Genomic DNA, 8,681 nt, shown 5'->3' with positions numbered 1-8,681 from the left:
TTTCTGCTGCTGTGTTGTAGTAAGCAGTTCGAATAAGCAGCAGAAGAAGCAAAGGCAGCGAAAAAAGGTGTATGGAAAAGCTGAAAATTTCCAATTGAGATTTTTTTTTAAATTCGCCAAACACTGTGCTTAGTCTTTTGTAGTAAAAGCAATTACGTGTGTGAAAAGCAAACGTAACGTAACGCAATTAAGTGCGAGTGGTTTAAGAAAAAAGGCAAAGAAAAAATCCATTTAAAATTATGCGACAATTTCCGGTACATGTGAAAATGGTAGCGTCGACGCTCACCAGTGGCTAAAAGCTGAAAGTCATTGTATAACCAGCCGCCGCAAATGTTGAAAAATATGCAACATACATACACATATACAGCAACAAACATACAATACATATGTTTGTGCGGTGAGTGCGACTGACACTACACATGGTCAGTCAGCAAGTTGGTTAGTGAAAAATTACAAAAAAAAAAAAAAAAATTGTATAAAATATTAAATATTACTTAGTAGTGGCCGAGTGTGGTGAAAAATATTTCCATTTACACAGAAGCAAAAATATATATTCTCCAGCTTGTGCAATAAAATTTAACACAGCAGTATTAAAGCAAAATAAAAATTAAATTAAAATAATAAAATAAAATACTTGTGTGCAAAAGAACACTCGCTTAACTTCTGTGACAGTCGCAAGCAGCAGCTATTTGGTAAACATATACAAAGTAGGTACAATAAGCCTCAAAAACCGTCTAAATACTCAACTACTAACCCAAACTGACTAGCCAACTAACTAGCTATGGACATATGTACATAATTGGTAGCACTCCTGCTACCAACACACATACACACACATATAGGCTTATTGTACATATCGATTTTCAACCAAACCAAAACTAAAGCGAGGCGAAGTGGTTGGGCCGACCCAAACAGGCCAGGCAACCTTTCGGCCCAAGCCAGTCAGCCTCTTTCATAGACAAAAGCCGAAATGTACGCGAGTAGAAAACTCAACACGATACACCGCTAACTGTGGCAACATCAATAACAACAATAGCGCCAGCGTGAGCTTGCCACAATGTTGTAGCCAGCAGCAAGCAGCAAACAGGCATCAGATGCAAACAAACGCAAATCGTGAGCGCCAGTTGTTGTTGCATAAGTGGACATTCAGCAGAAGAGCGTTCGCTCACAAATACAGACGCATTTGTGTTTATGCGCGTGTTTGTCAGTGGCTCAGGAGCATCAGTGTTGCATTTCGCACCCTTCCACTTAAGCTTTCGTTGGCATAGTAAGCGTCTAGTTGCCACATTTTTAATTGCTTGAAATTTATCGTCAAAGTTATTTGTAAAAATTTAAAAAAAAAACAATAAATTATAAGCAAATTATTATTTTTTATAAACATTTTTTATTTGATTAAAAAAATATTAATAAAAAATCAATATTTAAAGAAAAAAAATTATTATTTTGTTAAAAAAAAAATTTTGAGTAAAAAAGTTGTTAAAAAAATTATTTAACAAAAAATATTAATTAAGAGAATTATTACTTTATAAAGACTTTGTATTTAATACGAAATAATATTATTTAACAGAAAATATTTATTAATAAAAATTAGCTAAAATAAAATTAAAAAATTAATAATTAAAAAATCCTTATTGAACAAAAAAAAATTTTTTTTAATGGAAAAATATTATTAAATTAATAATTGTTATTAAAAATATTATATATTTTTTTATGCTGCTAAACTTTAGTTTCCATACTCTAATTCGACTCTTGATTGCCTACAAATACATATGCGTTACCTACTCTGCTCTCCCACTTTTCACATATTTGTAGCATAGCTGCAGGCGCTGTGTGGCGTTGGCGTTGAAAAACACCGGTTCCGCTGTTTTCATTTTGATTTATTATCGGCTTTGTTGAAATTGGTTGAAACAGCTGGTGTTAGATTACTTGTAGGTTAAATTTGAAGCGACAATTCTTTAATTAAGTGAGCAGAAATTTGGTAGGAAAACATAAGAATATGTTAGCAATAATTAAGAAATGATATTACATTATGTATTTATCTAACAAAACTGATTATAGAGAAGCAAAAACTTTAGCCTCAGATGCGTCGTAGCTGTAATACCCTTTACATATATAAACATTCCATACAGTAATTTATATCGGTCAATTTGCATCGCAGCTATACACTATAGTGACCCGATCGATACAATTTCTTCGGAGAGTGCACCATTGTCTTAAACAATAACTCATGCCAAGTTTCGTAAAAATAAATTTGTGAAAGAAAAAAGTTTTTCATACAAATACGTGAATCCGATCTTTCAGTTTGTATGATAGCTATATGAAATAGTGATCCGATATCGGCCATTTCGAAAAAGACCAGTATATCAGGTGTAGCTGACAGTGTGGACACGGATTAACATATGGAACGGCTTCGCACATTTTACGTCGAGGTCTTAGTTCGAAAGCGTACAAAAAAAAAAAAAAACAGCTTGTGCAAGAACTGAACATCGCTATCCTCTATAGTGTGTGATTTACAAAAGTTCCAAAAAGATCCGACGTTTTCGAACCAAATATTGTTCAGCGTTGAAGCTCATTTCTGGCTCAATGGCTATGTATTTCTTCAAAAATGAAACCGGTGAAAACGTTACCGTAAACTACGACCGTAATCGCGCCATGATAACCGACTTCATAAAGGAAATTGAAGCTCGTGATCTCGGCGACACTTGGTTTCAACAGAACTGTGCCACTTCCCACCCTCCGCATTAATTTCATATTTTGGGCCCGTGGATTGTGGATTGAGTATTACACCGTTAGACTTTTTCCTATGGGGGATATGTAAAGTCTAAAATCTATGAAGACAATCCCGCTTCGATTTAGGTCTTTGAGCAAAATATGGCGCATGTCATTCGCCACTTGCCCATCGAATTGCTCAAAAGAGTCGTCGGAAATTAGACTCAACGGATGGACCGTCTAAGACATAGCCGCGGCCACTATTTGAAAGAGATAATTCTGAGAAAATAAATGCCAAAGAATGTTCTATCGAACGATAATAAGCACTCTCCCTTAAATTTGAAAAATAAATTAGAGAACCTCGAAATGAATCACCCTTTACGTACTCATATATATGAAAATTATGTAAGCTATTTATTAGCTTCGAGTTAATTTTAAAATTAGGAGCTTTGAAAGGATTTTGAAAATGTGTCAAAGCCTAAAAGTATGCTAATTATGACTTTAAAGTTCAGATACTGCGCGAATAATATTGAATTAACCGCAATGATTTTCATGATGAAAAATTGGTTCGACTTTATTAACACTCTGTAGGCTGTCGATTGCATTATCAGTAAGCCTTCTTTATTTCCAGAGTGCATCGCTTGAACGCACAATAAGTCAATAAACACTAGCTCGATATTAATTATAAAACAATAAAAAAACAAAAAGCAATAAAATGTAGAATTATAAATAGCCAAGCATTGCGCTGGCAATAGAAAAACATATGCGACTATAAATAGAAGCAATTCAACTTTGATCCCAGTCCAAAGCAGCGCGGCGCAGCAACAGCGAATAGCAACAGCAACAGCAACACACACACGCAACGCATACACCTTTACAATCCTTCACACGGTGCAATTTCTATGCAGCGCAAACAAACGCGCGCACTCAAACACCCACACACACACATGCATTGTTAACTTTAATTTCATTTAATTCTGTTTCAAGTGAGCGGCTGTGATACCGCGAGTGCGAGGGCGGCGCGCGCGGCATGCATAGTGTTTGTGAGTGAGCGACGCTTTCTTCAAACTATTTGGCTGCCATTTCAAGGTGAACAAGCGCGCGCGCTCCCATTGTTTGAGCGCTTATGGAGAGCGCGCATGTGGCGGCGACACGGCGGTACTGGAAGGAAGCGCTGGGCGAGGCGCCTTGCATTGGTTGTGGTTTGCTTGCATATGTGTGTGTACAGGTGTGTGGGTGGGCATGTGAAAAACTTGTAGCTACGCGAAGAGCGTTTGCGAGCAACTGTATTTCTGCGTTTATGAGCGCGCGCATATGTGTGTGTGTGTGACTGCACTTTGTCACGCTTGAGCGTAAACGAAGTCTCCCACTGGGTGTGTTTAGTTTTTATTAGCAGCGTTCTCGCTTGTGGCTTGCTCTTTTCAGCATTCAATATCAATAGAATTTTCTCTACGTGCGTATTTGTTGACGAGACGCCTACGCGCATGCGTGCCACATGCAACATAAACTAATAGAAATCGAAGGAGAAAAGCGCAGTGGTGAATTTCAAAATTTTTTTCAAATTCGTTTTTCACTTTTTGTTTGTTCAAAGTGCCTGGCTGGAGCAGTCAGAAAGCGTTGGACAATTGTCTGCACAGCAATAATAACAATAAGAAAAAATATTATGTGTGTGACGAAAACGGGCCATATGTCCGTCCATTGGCATGTCAAAGCGCGTATTCATGTGTACGTCTTCTGTGTTGTTATTGTTTTTTTAGTCGTCGGCACGTTTGACGTGCGTGTAAGTATGAAACATGCAACAACATGTCGGCATGTCATTTGAAAGTGCGCTTTTTGCTGCCTTGGTGTAAAGGCACACATACGCTAGCAAATGTGTGTACAGACACACTCACGTGCACTTACGCCTGCCACTGCCACAACTCTGCTGCCTCTGCCGCCGCTAGCTTGTCAATAATGTTGCTACGCTCGCTCTGTCATTAAGCGACTTCTATGTGTCAGCCACCCTCTCCCCCACTACGTTTGCTTGCCCCTTCTCCTCCTCTTCTTCTACCTCTCATCGCCTTTTAATGCGTTAGATTTTTGCTAGTTTGCATGCCACTTGTGACGTTCCAGTTTGTTGCACTTTGATGTCTGTTCACTGCCTTTGCCAAACACACACACACACACTCTTATAAATGTTCGGTTTTTGCTGTTGTTGCCATTTTTGCGCTAAATAATTGTGTCTAGCTACGCTGTACAACGGGGAATTTCAGCTCATAATTTATATACTATGCCAAGTATTTGCTTATATAGAAAAGTGCCGATATGGAAATGTTGCACGTCTAAAAATATGCAGTTTTGCATATATATGTGCATGTATGCATGTATTTGTGTAGTTAAGTGCATAGAAATTCAGGTTCATGCAGTCAAGCTCATATATTTTTACTCGTGATGCTTTTGCACTTACGCACGCACACATAAAAACGAGGCATACTTTTGCGGGCAAAATTAAGCCACATATAAACATGCATAAACAAATATACACATACAAGCATATCTCACACATATATATGTATATGTATGCATATTTTTGTGCTGAAGTACTTAACATTCCGACCCACTCGTTGGCAGTCACATACATTTGCAAACACTCACACATATACATATATTTATCCTCTTTATCCTTTGTTCCTTCGCGTTCCAGCGCCGTCTTCTGGCTGTTCATTTGTTATTTGTTTATGCCCTTTATGTTGTTTAAAGGTAAATGACATTATTATCCTGTGTGAATATTCCTTTGAAGTACTTGTTTCATTGGCTGACGTTGCCATTTATTTACCAGTGTGACAATGTGGCAATGTTGCCAGCAATTCTTCTTTAACTTTCCGCTTTTGACCTTCGCCGACGTAGGAATATTTTGATATTTTTTCATACAAAGTGTGCTTGTTTTGAAAATTTTTTAAATGGAAAAAATTTGCGTTTAAAATTCCCTTCAGTAAAATTAGTATTTATGTTTTTTAATTATTAGACTGAATCGCGTTTAATTTAGTACTAGTCTATTCCATTCGTTTCTATTTCATCACCTAGTTTACTCACTACGGAAACAAAGTCAGTTTTTAGACTGAGAGAATCCCTCCTATTAGTCGCCAGTAACAAGGGACATTCTATGAAGCTTAGTAAATTCCCGTTTCTAACCCTTGTAACGAATTTTCGAAATCCTCTGGAGTCGAATTATAAAAGGTCCGCATTATTGTCTTTCCTTCCAGAGTAGAGTTGGAAATAGGCAAGGGGCGAGATAGATGAGGGCGCATGGAATAAGTGTCTTTACGAATTGTTCCAAACTAGTTAATTGAGTGGAAAGTGGTGTCTTGCCTGCAAAACTTGATACTATAATCGCTCTCCGTCCACCAACCAACTGCAGAATTTCTTACATATGAAGATTGAACCTGTAACTTTTGAAGATCACCATACAGACGGTAAAATTTTGTGTACACACACATGTCTAAAATACGCTTAGAGGTAGCCAACATATTTTAATAAATTAAAATAAAGGCAGTAAAGACAATATTTTCTCTAAGATTTTCAAGATATTTAACGCAAAACTCTAAAAAAAGATTTACCAACTTGCCTATGCCAACGCATTCGTCTATCATGATTTTGATAATTTTACAATAGCTTCACTAAAAATAGGAGTGTGACTAGAGGTAGGCAAACTTCTTTCAATCTATGAACAGAATGCCGCTAGAGGCAGTATTTTCTCACAAATTTGTGCTCGGAATACTTAATTAAAAAAGTCTTTATTTTCATCAAAAATATTTAAAATACCCGACGAATTGAAATGACGAAAATTATAGTTTTAGGGGCATTCCTATATTTCTTGCTGTGGTTACTGAAAAAGCATATTTATGTATATATAGTAAGCATATATTTTTTTAATATATATGTGTAACCGTAGTACATAACGCATATACACATAGTTATGTTAATCTTATAAACACAAAGGCGTGTAAGTGTCACTTCCGCGCACAAGGAAATTAAACCTTTGCGGTTTCTGCGCTGTTTACAAATTTGTGGTTCTTTTCCACAAACACAGCAGCTTTTGCAGGCATCGGCGTTCGCTGCAAGCGGTGTTGCGTTCACCGCATGTTCGACACATTTTAATTCAATTTAACCGCTCGCAATTTAGCGCGTCAGCTTCCACTTTGACGACCATCAGCGGCAGCGTCCAACATTAAGCAGCCACTTAACGCTATGGTTACGGTTATAACTTTAACTATGACTGCTATCAGCTAGTTTATTTAAGTTATGCCTTCACTGCAACACCATTAAAGCTGCTGGCTAACGAACACCAGAGGCAAGTTCCACTCGTTGCATAACATAAATATTTATTTGGCCCGCAGTGTGCGGCAACAATAAGCGCCTAGCCATTAAAGCCGAACTTTGTGTGTGTGAGGGTGTGCGCAGGTTTGTGTCTGGGCTTATTGCAAGCGATTGTCATGTTGTCAGTGTTGGCGTTGATGTTGTGTGGCAAAATAAAATGAAATTGTCTTAGTTTGCCTTCGGCATAATTGCCTTATTACAGGTGCAACACAGGACATGCAGGATGTGAATGGCAGGAAAGCTGTCGTCAACTTTTAATGACCATCACAGCAAAGTTACACATGCAACGAAAGCATGTTGTTGTGCACAAACAAACCTATATAAGTAAATGTAACAGGATTCACATCATAGTAAAGAAATATGTATGTGTAGTAGGGTGAGCCAGAAACTAAGCTTTAACTCAGAAAAAAGTGTATCCCCCCTGTAGTTTCAGGTTATATTTAAAAGATGTCATTCTAAGTATGACAGTTATATACCTCTGATCTGACCAACCGGAGTTTGGAACGTTGTCTTGAACAATATCTATGCCGAAATCTTAGCTTTAGGCATAAATTAGTTTAATAGGTATTAAATTTTACCTTAAAGAGTAGCAAAACTTTATTATTATTATTTAAAAAAACCAAAGCCCGCTTCACTTCACTTAAAACGCTGAAAAGTTCGCAGACATAAATCAATGACAAACCGAAAGTTTTACGATGTAATTTGTAACTGTTATTTGACCACTCTCCATATCTTTAAGGATGTGTTCATGCTTCTTTTATATCGATTAAACAATTACATTTAGTATACTGACTTGTCTCAAAAACGCATGACCTTAAAAGTGAATAAAGTAGGGTAGATGAGTACAAAGCTAAAATATTTTTAGTCATTGCTGATGTCATGCATAACCAATTGCATTAACGAAATTTTTAGAAATGAGTTTTGAATTGCAGCTGAAAAGATATTCTAGAGAAGTATACCTTTAGGCGCATGTCCATTACAAAATTTACTTAATTCATTTGCTAAAACGACTTGATATTCAAACTTTTTAAACTTATATGATTAGTGTACTTTTAGGCGATCTTCCATGGCAAAATCTACTAAATTTTGTTGATAAATTCCTTGATTTTTACATTATACAAATCGCAAAGAAAAGTATACCTCCAGGTGCATTTTAGTATTTTACGATTTACTGGCAAAGTATAGTTCTCAGATTGTTTAGAATAGGGTATAAAGTAGGTGTAACATGTTTGGCTTTATGGAAAAATTGTTTTGAACATTTGTCGAACATTTCTAAAAATGCAAAATTTACAACAAAAAAATATTTAATAATATTTGCTAAATTAAAATTTTCTATCGTATTGTTAAGTTGACTATATGTTAGAATTAGTGTAGAATTTCTTAACTTCCTTGATTCTTACTTTTTAGAAAACCACTAAGCTGGAAGCGCTCGTAAAGCAGGACTACAGCTTTAGGAGCGCTTCCAGCTTAGTATACTTTTAAGTGCTTTTGCTCAGCAGTTTTAAGAAAAGTATAGTTGTGTACGCATGTTTTACTCGCTCAGTAACTTTTCGGAATTTATTATTGCTTTACAGTCTAATTTTAAAAATTGCTAAATCTATAGCAACAACAAAAAT

At 36.4% G+C, this 8,681-nt stretch overlaps 1 protein-coding gene across 2 annotated transcripts in view; it reads left to right on the top strand.

The window, feature by feature from the left end:
* Window positions 1-590: 590 nt before the first annotated feature.
* The window catches only part of LOC108966533 (serine/threonine-protein kinase BRSK2), a 38,552-nt gene continuing 30,461 nt past the window's right edge, over window positions 591-8,681 (top strand). For both annotated transcript variants that reach the window (XM_018929491.1, XM_018929490.1), the window contains exon 1: window positions 591-707. The gene's annotated coding sequence lies outside the window, so the exon portion shown is untranslated. The remainder of the gene's footprint in view (window positions 708-8,681) is intronic.

The sequence above is a fragment of the Bactrocera latifrons genome, unplaced genomic scaffold (genome assembly GCF_001853355.1).
Source record: "Bactrocera latifrons isolate USDA-ARS-PBARC rearing strain unplaced genomic scaffold, ASM185335v1 scaffold_163, whole genome shotgun sequence".
Lineage (NCBI taxonomy): Eukaryota > Metazoa > Arthropoda > Insecta > Diptera > Tephritidae > Bactrocera > Bactrocera latifrons.
Note: the sequence above shows the minus strand (reverse complement) of the source record. Positions and strands in the feature narration are given on the sequence as shown.